We start from the raw sequence: 11892 nt of genomic DNA, 5'->3' as shown, positions 1-11892 counted from the left end.
GGGCTGGGCAGGGGGATCCAGGAAGGCCTTCTGGAGGAGGTGAGGTCCAAGCTGAAATCTGATGGATGAGTAGGAATCCATCAGATCTGGGTGAAAGGAGTGGCTGGTAGGAGGTTGGTGATTAGAGGAGGGTAAGGATTTAGGATAGAAGCTTCTCTTACGGGGACAGTAAGTCTGGGGAATGGGCTGAATTACAGAAATGCAGGGCCTGAACCACTGTTTTTTGCCTGTAACACTTTTACTTTCATGGTACTTTTCTATTATTTTTTCCTTGTTGTCTTAATAACCATGACATCATCATTTTATCTTAAAAAGTGTTGGGAGGCTCCACTTGAGAAGGAACTCTGGTGGAACAAACCTCTCCTCTGTTTTCTCCTTAGCTACGTGTTGGATTAAACACTCAAATGGTGGTTAGGGGAAGGTAGGAAGAGTGGGGAAGGAGGAGATAGGCTGGGCCCTGGAGGCTAAACTACCCTGCCTCTTGTGTTCCAGAGGTTTATGTTGTAATCCCCTGGATTTGTGGCTGTGTAACCACTTCCCATGGAGCATGATAATTAAGAGAGTCAGCTCTGGAGCTAAAGTGCCTGTTTTTCAATGGGGAATGACTGGCAGTGTGACCTTGGGCAAATAAATGTTCCTTTCGGGACCTCAGCATACCCATCTGTAAAGAGGGAATACAACAGCACTCATAGAACTGTTGTGAGCACTGAACGAACTAAATTATATAAGGTGCTTAGAACAGTGCCTGGTACACAGACAATCTTAAAGAGACGGCTGGCAATGATCATCGTTATTATTCATGTTATACAGAATGTAAGACAGGGCTCAGCAACAATTATAGTTCGCACTGATAGAGCATTTATTATTTGACGGTCACCATGCTTCTTGCTTTGCCCTTGTCATCTCATGTCATATTCTCAACCACCTTAGAAGTTAATATACCACTTCTACAGATAGAAAAACTGAGGCTCAAGAGAGGGTAACTAACCTGCTCAACTTGCTCCAGAACAGTGGTGGTGCGGCGAGCCCACCATACCCAGTCTTGCACCACTTTGATAAGAAAGATAGGATCCTGGTTCCTTTTACGTTCCACTCAGAGTGCTTTGTTTTCTTTATGGCTGTGTTGGTAGACTCTTTTTAGAACCATGTGGTCAGTCTAGAAGTATGATCGGCTCTTTAAAAACCTCCTAGCAGTTATATTAATAAACAGGGCTTAGATAAGTGCCAGAGAATTGGCCACCATCACCAAGGAACAGCCAAAGGAAAACTACCCACATAGTCTGTGCTTCAACAAATGTGTCTGGGGCTCATGATGAGCTTGATTTGCTGCCAGAGACGTGGATGGTGATGCCACTCAGGGGAGAAAGTTTATTCTCAGTCTTCAACTGTGCAATCCTGAGCCCCCATGGGGGGCTCAAGATTCCTACTTCAGAGGAGCAGAAGTGACAGATTCAACATGACATTTGTGACACGACATGGCCCAAGAGCTAAGAGCAGGGCTTGCTATCCAACGTACCAGGCTATGAAGTCTGCTTTGGTCACTTCTAGCTCGGTGAACACAGCCAAAGACCTGTTTCTCTGAATCCCAGTTTCACTAACCTGTGAGACGGGATGTGAATACTTACATTTCCCAATCTCCCTGCAGCCGTTTTGTGACTATTAACTGAAATAAAGAACACAATGCAAGCAATACAGTATATTATTATGCGTGGTTACCACCCAACATTAGCTATTACCCTTTAGGCCTAGATATCAGTATATAATTAATGCTTTGTTTTTGGAAAGGGGACATTACTTCCCAAAAGGTTTTTTTTTAGTGAATGTGTCCTGATGCAAAGGGTATAAAAAAGGAGAAGAAATTCGGAGAGGGAAGAGACGTTGTTCAGAGAGCTAATGAGAGCAGCACTGGGCTGAGTGTGGGAGGCAACTTTAATAGTACTCCCTGTATTCTGTGCTATCTTGGTCACTTTCCAAGCTCTAAAGGACCCTGCACATTTGGAGAGAGAATGTTAGCCTGGAAAGTGAGGGAAGATGGCTTCTTGGATGGGGAATAGGGTGGTCCTGTCTCTCCCTCCAGACGAAGATTAACAATGACTTAATTCCAGAAAAATTGTCAGCAAGTAAAATAAATAAGACTAATCACTGTGGGCAAATTGTATGTTAATGTATCTAGGCGTTGTTTCCAGTCTGACCCTTAGAGATACATTTAATCAATCTAGATGGATGAGTCATCCTGTTCCTAATTAATCTTTTCGGATTTTTATGGAGAAAAGGCAAACTCTTTACGAAGACCTTATAAATGTGTTTGAGGTTAGTATGGATTTTTATTTATGTGCACAGCACGAGAGGCCATTACTTCTAAACGATGGCTTATTTTGAATGTTCTCAGACTTTCAAAGTGTTTTATTTCCATCCTTGGGGAGAGAATCAGGGGTGAGTTGAAAGGAAACACATGATGGCTATTTCCTTGGCATGAACTAGGTAATCTTTCTGGAAAGGACATGTTTGTTTGGATTTTATAGCACTGCAAGCAGAGACTGGCAGAAAGACATGGGGGCACTTACTCTTCCAGAGGCCTTTGTTGGGAAATGGGGTCACATTCAGAGATGGCTCTCAGTTGGGGTGACCCCCAGAAATCATTGCTATCACAGAAGCCTTTCCGTGGAGCCTAGAGGCTGGCTCTTGCAACAAACATCAAGCAGCACCCAAGGGCCCTTGTTATGGGATTTTTTTTCTGTTGGACATTGTTGGGGATCAGCCATCCACTGGGACTCAGGAAGTTCGGTTCTGATGCTATTTGCTGTAGGGATTTGACTTAAACTGGAGTCAGTTCTTCTAGGACACAAGCTATGTGTGTCTGTGTATTGCAGAGAATGCCATCTTTACTTGGTCCTCCGGCTCCTTTTGTCTACCAGAATTTTGGACCTCGGGATCAATTATTTTTTTGCTACTTTTCTGGTCCAAACATTAGCTTTTGGTGTTCTTTTGTATTGGGCACCTATACCACAGCAGGCACTGTGCTGATATAGCAGGCGTCAGGACTACAGTGATATATACTATAGACCAATAGCTTATTTTCTACAGGTTTAGAATACATCAGGATTTCAGATGTTCATAAATGCCACGAAACAATGAAACAAGGTGCTGCGGCAAGGCTGGCGTCTTTGAGAGGCAGAAGTCAGTCCAGGGAGGCTGGAGGATAGTGGGCCAGGCAGGAGGTGGGCTGCAATGTGGCCAGAAATACGGGCAGAGGCCACATGACACTGGGTCTCAAGAGACACGATAAGGAGTTTGGATTTAACCCAAATCACAGTGGGAAACTATTGGAGGGTTTTAAGCAGGGTACCGACATGATCTGATTTAGGTTTTCAGACATCTCTATGGCAGCTGTACAGAGCCTTTCTACTCCAAGCATGGTCCATAGGTGGACCGGCTGCCTGAGCATCAGTATCTGGGAGCTGGTTAGAAAGGGAGAGTCTTGGGTCCCACCCAGGTTCTTTGAAGCAGCATCTGCATTTTTAACAAGATCCCTAGTTTGACTGTATGGAGGTTCCTCAAAAAGCTAAATATAGAATTGCCATATGATCCAGCAACTCCACTCCTGGGCATATACCCAGACAAAACTATAATTTGAAAAGATACACGCACCCCTATGTTCATAGCAGCACCATTTACAATAGCCAAGACATGGAAACAACCTGAATGTCCATCGACAGAGGAATGGATAATGAAGATCTGGTACCTATATACAATGGAATACTACTCAACCATAAAAAAGGAATGAAATAATGCCATTTGCAGTAACATGGAGGGACCTAGAGATGATCATACTAAGCAAAGGAAGTCAAAGAAAGACAAATATCATATTGATATCACTTATATGTGGAGTCTAAAATATGACACAAATCAATATATCTACAAAACAAAAACAGACTCACAGATATAGAGAACAGACTTGTGGTTGCCAAGGGGGAGGGGGGGTTGAGGAGGGAAGGAACAGGAGTTTGGGATTAGCAGAGGCAAACTGGTATATACAGGATGGATAAACAACAAGGTCCTACTGTATCGCACAGGGAACTATATTCAGTATTCTGTGACAAACCATAATGGAAAAGAATATGAAAAAGAGTATATATATACTATATATATATATATATATATATATGTATACATATAGAATATATATAGTATATTATATATATAGAATATATATATACATATATATATATATATAAAACAGAGTCACCTAACTAGAGAGAAGAAATTAACACAACATAGTAAATCAACTATATTTCAGTAAAATTTAAAAATCCCCCCCCCCCAAAAAAAAGTCCCTAGTTTGAAAAGTGTTTTTGCAGAAACTGGATGGAAAAAGTCAAGAAGGAATCATTTTACAAGCCACCCAACCTTGGTGTCTTCTCAGGTATAGGAGGTGAGATCTCAAAGGGTCTCAGATCTCAAGGGGTCACAACCCAAGCTGGCTTTGAAATTCTACTTCTGACTGAACCCTTTCACATACATTTTAATTTGTTCTCTTATTTCTCTAGTTCTTAGGTAACTCTCCTTCTTGCCTTGTACCCAGAGGCTAAACTGTCCATCTTCTTGTTTTTGTTTTTTGGTGTTTTGCTTGTCTATTAATTCTGTAACTACCTAGCCCTCAAGAAATGACCACCATTTCTATTATAATTCCAAATGGCAGTTGCATGAAATACCCATATCTTAATAGAAATGGATCCTGTTACAAGGCTGGTTGGTATAAGGTTGACGTCCATGTTTGTAGTCTAGCCATTACTACTATCAGGGTCTTAGCGAATGCTTGTTGGCATGTGTGTCGATTAGGATTGAGTTTGCCTTAAATGAATAAATTTAAAACAATGGCTTATAGATAGTTTATTCTCTCTCATGTCAACATCAGTATGGGGTTATTATGAAGGTTCTATTCCATGAAAACCTCAGGAACCCAGGCTTGTTTTATCTTATATTTCCACTATGTATGGCCTCTTTTTCCAAGATCACCTTATGGTCCAATATGGCTGCTTTACCTCCGGCCAACACAATAAAATTTTAGCCATCAGCAAAGAAGAAATAAAGAAGATGGAGCAAAGGGAGCACAGCAGCAGACTTTTCAGGAAGATTCTTAAAGCTGCCACGTGATACTCACATTTACAGAGTATTGGCCAGAATTTAGACACATGGCCCCAACTCTGATAAGTACAGTCTTTGTTTTGGGTGGTCAGATACCCAATTAATAATCAGAGGTCTCTTTCTACAGAGAAAGGGGAAAGCACGAAGGAACAATGAGCAGTTCCTAATACAGCATGTTTCAAGGAATGTGATTTGACATATCTAAATATATAACGGTACCTCCCCACTAAATTTAATCTAGGCTGAATATTTCGTACTATCATCATATCGTTAGGGTATCTTGCAATTCTTTCCACTTTTCTTTCCAAAGAAAAAGAGGTGTCTGATTTCGCAAGAATGCATTTCTACATTCCAAGTGGAAATGTGAGGATAAACCTCACCCACTCGACATAAGATAAAAGAAGTTCACTGAATAGAGGGAAATATGCAGATGATTCTATTAACATAAGTATCTTTCCCTGAATGGGGTCTCCATGCGACAAAGGAATTGAAGGTGCTCCTCCCTTATCCTAGAGTGTTTCTGACAACTCCAGATGGCAACGTTATGACCAAAGGATTGGAAAGTATGCAAACACTAGACTTTCAGAGGACTCTGTTCCCTAATTTCAAACCTGGAAAAGATATGTTTAAAATGTTTCAGTGGAGTCAGCAAGGCAGAGCTGAGAAATGGGTTACTTCGGGGCAAATAACTGCTGACCTCAGTATATATGCTAGTTAAGTGGTTAAGAGAACATGTGATCAATTGAGAGCTCATTTGAAAATTAAATGAGACATTACATGTAAAGCTCTTAGCACAGAGCATTGTTCATTGTGAATACTCAAAAATGTTGGGCTTCCCTGGTGGCGCAGTGCTTGAGAGTCCGCCTGCCGATGCGGGAGACGCGGGTTCGTGCCCCGTTTCGGGAGGAGCCCGCGTGCCGCGGAGCAGCTGGGCCCGTGAGCCATGGCCGCTGGGCCTGCGCGTCCGGAGCCTGTGCTCCGCAAATGGGAGGGGCCGCAACAGTGAGAGGCCCGCATAACGCAAGGAAAAAAAAAAAAAAAAAAAAAAAATGTTGGGTATGCCAAGTTCAAACCAGATTACAGATAAAAAAAGGTGTCTGTATTTTTTTTTCAAGGGACCTTTAGGACTATCCTTGAATCATATATGTAATATTATTTATTTATTCACTTATTGGTTCATTCATTAATTCAACAAATATTCCACTCCTACTATGTGCCAGGTCCTAGTAGGTACAATTTGCTGGAAGGGGCAGGAAATATATTAAGATGAATAAGGCGATTTCTGTCCTAAAAGGAGCTCACTGCTTAGTGGAAGAGAAAAAAACTAAGCAAGCAATTATGTTCCAGTGGGAAAAATGAGAAATGTAGAGGTTATTAAAATGAAAAGAGAGTTAGAATCATGAGTATCAAATCTGTGACATTTCCTTGATGCATTAAGACATCCTTTATCATCAGCTTTTTAAATGGAGGCAAAGAAAAATCTTATATTAAATGTACGTCATGATTCTAAGACCTTTCTTAGTTTCAGAAACATGAATATGTCAAGAAAAATGAAAGCGTGTCTAAAAATTGAGAAGAATAGTCATTGGGGGTAGTAAATTACTTGGATTTGTTAGATGACACACCATTGGTTTGGTATACTAGTTGCAGGCCTGTGGACTAGAGCTCCAGAGGGGAAGTAACAGCTGGGAAAGTTCTTTCCATCAGATGGGACTCATTCCCAACTCATTTCTATGGCAGAGTCTGGATGTCAAGGAGGATGAACATCAAATTTTGGAGTGTAGGGCTGTTTTGGGCTTTCCATGCCTGGAAGCTAACTTGTTTCTTATCTTCCTCCATTGGCCTGTAGATCATCATAGCCATGGCAGGAACCCTTGGACTCTGCTAAGAGGATGGGGTGTTATAAAGTCTTTACACCTTTTCTAAGAAGCTATGACTGAGAACTAGGCATTGATGTATCTCCCTGAAAAATGCATCATGGTACCACATGCAACTTGCAGCTTTCCACTGCTCTTAAGACCACAACTTTTTTTTTTTTTTTTTTTCTTGCGTTATGCGGGCCTCTCACTGTTGTGGCCTCTCCCATTTGCGGAGCACAGGCTCCGGACGCGCAGGCTCAGTGGCCATGGCTCACGGGCCCAGCCGCTCCGCGGCACGTGGGATCTTCCCGAAACGGGGCACGAACCCGCGTCTCCCGCATCGGCAGGCGGACTCTCAAGCACTGCGCCACCAGGGAAGCCCAAGACCACAACTTTTAATATGGCCTAAAAGACCTATGTGATCTAATCCTCATCCTCTTGAGCCACTTCAATCCAGGAGAGCAATTCCATGGTCATTTTTAGTGTCTATGTGCCCGATGCCTATACCATGTTTTACCATTCTTACTCTGTTTCAGTTTCTCTGGCTTTTTTCTCAGGTCCTTATATTCAACTCGTTTCCACTTGCTATGGGATCTTTGCACATGTCTAGAAGGCTCTTTCCTTCTACTCTCTGTCTAGATTATTTGGATCTCACCTCAAGAGCTTCATATCTTCCTGAAGCCTTATCTAATCCTCCCCTTTAGCAGGGAACAGGTGGTGCTTACTTTGCGGTTAACATCTCGTGTGTGTGTGTGTGTGTGTGTGTGTGTGTGTGTGTGTGTGTGTGTGTGTGTGTGTGTGTGTGTGTGTGTGTTTGTTTTTCAGGACAAGACTTAGAGATAGTCATTTCCTGCTCGTGTCTCCTTTTGATTCTTTTTCTTGGAAATTCTTGAGTACTTCTCTCTCTCTGCTCCAAGCTGTTTTCTTCCCTCTAGGTCACACCTGTTCAGAAGCTCTTTTAGACATCTTGTTCCGTTCAAGAATTGGGTAGGTGATGAGAGGAAGAATAATATTGACAATAATAGCAACTGATATTTATGGCCCTATGTGTCAGCCTTGTCTGCGGGAGACCATGATGTGTGGGGCAAACGACTCCCCACCCTACACACTGCTAACAAGGAGCTTCTGTATCCTAACAGAAATCCCCCTGCTTGGACTATCTAGATTCTTGCAGCCAGGGGAATACCTGTTCCAATTGGCCAGACAGGGTTTCCTAGCCCATCACCACGGTAAGGGGGAGAGGATTACTCTGCCTTTCAATGAGTTGGGGCCCACCGCTAAAGCTAAGGGTGGAGCAAATCTGATGCTATGGCTGTTACCCAATGGGAGATGGGTGTGATCGATGATAAGGACACAAAAACCAAATCCACTGCAGCCATGCTCTTCTCAGGCATCCCATTAACCAAACCTAGTGGGGAAGTTTGCTCTCCACACTGCTTAGATTTGACATTGGTGCTTATCTCAGACTTTGAGAATAAGCAGATTAACACCTTTTACTTTAGGATCTTTTATTCTCAGCTACAGTGTTTGCAGGGACTAAAAGCCTAAACTCCACTAATTCCTAGTACTAATCTCTAACAAAGTAAGGATACCATAGGGTGAGTAAACATACTATTAAGTTTACTGAACTGCATTTAGCAGTCCATCTAGAAGGCCTCTCACAGTAAGATGACTGATTAGATTTATCAGCTGCTTTTAAGAACCAATCACTTATAGCCTGCAGATATCTGAAACTCTGCTTACTCACACCTACTCTAAGGACTAGTTTTCAAGGATGGCTCAATCTCATCCTGCCAACTATAGGATTAGAAAAAGTGAGGGTCTTTGTTTGTTTGTTCGTTTGTTTTAAGTTAAGAATACCAGTAAAAGGGATCCAAATATGCAGAGAAGGTATGAGTCCTGTAACATGCATCATATTCACCTGGGCTTGTTAAACACAAATTGCTGGACTCCACTCCCGTAATTTCTGATTTATTAGGTCAAGAGTGAGGCCTAGGCATTTGCATTTCTGAAAAGTTCATCTGTGCTGCTGCTGCAGGGACCAGGCTTTGAGAACCAGTGTACGATCATGATCCCATCTGAAAATTTGGGATAGAGACTACAATTTGTCCAAAGCTTACCACATTCCCTTTTGAAAGTAGGACCCTAAATTTGTAAACACCATTATCAGTTCAATCCAGGAGAGCAATTCCATGAGCATTCTTATGTCTATGTACCCAAGTGTTTTCTTTATCGTGCCTGCATTAGAACCCAAAAATGCCCCCTCTTTCCTTTAACAATTGGAAACTCTCCTCTGACCCCCCACCTAGTGTCCAGTTAACCATGGCTGGATTGAAGAGCTCAGTCTGGGAACAAACCAAGCTCCCCGGGGATCCTAATAATCATTCTGGCAGCATCTGATGAGCAGAGCAGTCTACAGCTTGGCTGGCACATTGCTAATGCCTCTTAGAGTGTTACGGCATTTAAACCTCACCCCACTCCTGGGGATTGGTATTAATATTACTCCTATCTTCTGGGGAGGGAACAGAGCCTGAGAAGAGGTTAAGCGGCTTCCCCTCCTTACCAAACAAGAATTCAGTCCAGGCCAGTCTGACCCCAAGCGCAAGCTCTCCATGACCCAGTTATGTCTGTTAGATGAAACTACAAGAGAAAAGTAAACTGGCGGTTCTTTCTACCATGATCTGAGAAGCCCTCTTCTTACAGCTCAGATTCCAACCCTATGCACCAAGATTCCCCCCTAATCTAAAGAAAACAGTGAAAGGGCTGTGATTCCTGAATACCTATTAATCAGAGAGAAGCAAAAATCCCTACCGCAGCACATTACTATTCATACCAGCATCGCTAGAGAGAAGTTATACCATTCATTACCTTGATGGGTGCTGGAGGGAGGATAAGAATGAGATCAGCCCCAAACGGATCCAGGAATTATTGGCAAATACAGCTGTGGAGGCTGTGTTTGGTACTTTTTTCAACCTTTGACAGAGGATAAAGAGCATATGACAGTAAGCAGTTATCTGTTTGAATATGCAGCTCAGAAAGTCTTACCAAAGGAAAAATAAAGTCAATCAGGAAGAGAGAAGGGAGATAAGCAGGGGTGAGCACTGTATTTCTCTGCTACTCAGACTGAGCCATGACTGTGTCATATTTCTCAACCCTGAAATGACTGCCACTCAAATTATTTCTAAACTTCTGACCCCAGGTTTGTTCCTAGGTCGTGAAAAAAAACTAGCTTTGTCTTTGTGCATTGGTGAAAGGTAAGTTTTTGTTTCTACCTTCAGATAACACTAGACATGGGCAAGAGAATGAGCTAAAAACTGAACCTTGGCTAAAAGAGTGTTTATAAATAGTTGGGCTGGAATGACAAGAGCTTGGTGGTTTTTCTCTACATTTGCTCCTGTAGAAGGCTGTGTGTTTAGATTTGCTCTGCAACCTGCCAGGCAGTTTGGTGTGGGTTTGGATTTGACTCCCATGTCTTTTGTATTTATTATTTTAGAATCACTGGCCCCAATAAGTCTTCCCATTCAACGTGGGATTCCAGTAAATGGTAAAGCACCTTAAATCTGTCTGCAGTTTTAGGACAGACTGGCCCAAAGCCTTTATCATAACCCTGGGTGGGCATTCATTGAAGGGCTCACTGTCATGTTTATTTACTCAGTTCAAAGGTAGGAGGTTGCCCGCCAGCTCTGGGAATGAGTACAGATGCTGTGATGAGCAGCTGAAAGCTAGTGCAAGCTAAATGGTTGGCTGGGAGGAAGCCGGCTGGAGCCATAACCCAGCCAAGGTCAGAGAGAAGTGCTATTATTATTTCATTAACATTATTATCATAACTATTATTTCCCAAATTACCTTTTAATGGGTCCAATGTACCATCAAGTCTGTAACTAAGACCCAGATCAGTTACCTTCTTGTTCAGCAGTCATTAGAAATATCCAAGGCAGATTTCACTCCTGTAGCTCTAAATCCAACCTCAATCTTCTCCAACGGTTACTGTGCTCTTATTTATGCGTCTGCTTAGGATTCACCTTTAAACTTTGCTGCATCGAGTGTAAAGCAGCAGTTGGTGTTATTATGTATCCAGGTGGCTGATAGCTTTTATGTTCACTATGGAGACCTTAAAATATATTTTTTTCAATGTCATTTTGATATATAGGTGGTTCCACTATGCTGACATATAAGGTACAAAGACTCCACAGGAATTCCTCATCATACCACTAAGGGAGTTAGTTGGATTTTTCTCCCTTGCCTTTTGCTCTCGGACTTGCGTTTTTCTTAGACAAATTCTGCCTGGAATAATTTTGAGTATTAGAGGAGGATGGAAGTAAAATACCCGATGCACAGTCAGTCACCAGTACATTTTAGATGGCTTTCCACTCTTACAATTCAGCTGTGTTTTCGATTCTTCTGGTCTTAGAAGGATTAGCATCATTCTATATTCATGCAATGAGTTTAGAGTGAGGAGACTTAATATATACCAAATTCCCACAATTAATGGGTAGACTTTCTTTCATTTGCCACTTTAAAAATGTGACACCTAGAGCCCACTAGATTGGGAGTTTCTTGAGGTCAACTGCTGTTCCACACCCATTTCTGTGTCCTTGTCACCTAGCAGAGTGCTTGGCCCAGAGAAGGTGTGTATTCAATGATTGCTGGATTAAGCTGCCCCATTTCTGCATAGCTTGAAGTACTTTAGTAAGTGCAGAATGATATAATAAGATAAAATCACTGTGTTAGAAAGGATATTGTTTTAAAGATGGGGAAGCAGGTATGGAGACTTGCTGTGGCTTAAGGTCACAGAGTCAGAACTATGAGGACTGGCTTCAGGTCACACTGACCCAGTATGACGCTCTGCCCACCACGACCTTCATGTATAGCCAACAGTATTTTTTTT

This window comes from Lipotes vexillifer, unplaced genomic scaffold, assembly GCF_000442215.2.
Source record: "Lipotes vexillifer unplaced genomic scaffold, Lipotes_vexillifer_v1.1 scaffold239, whole genome shotgun sequence".
Lineage (NCBI taxonomy): Eukaryota > Metazoa > Chordata > Mammalia > Artiodactyla > Lipotidae > Lipotes > Lipotes vexillifer.
Note: the sequence above shows the minus strand (reverse complement) of the source record.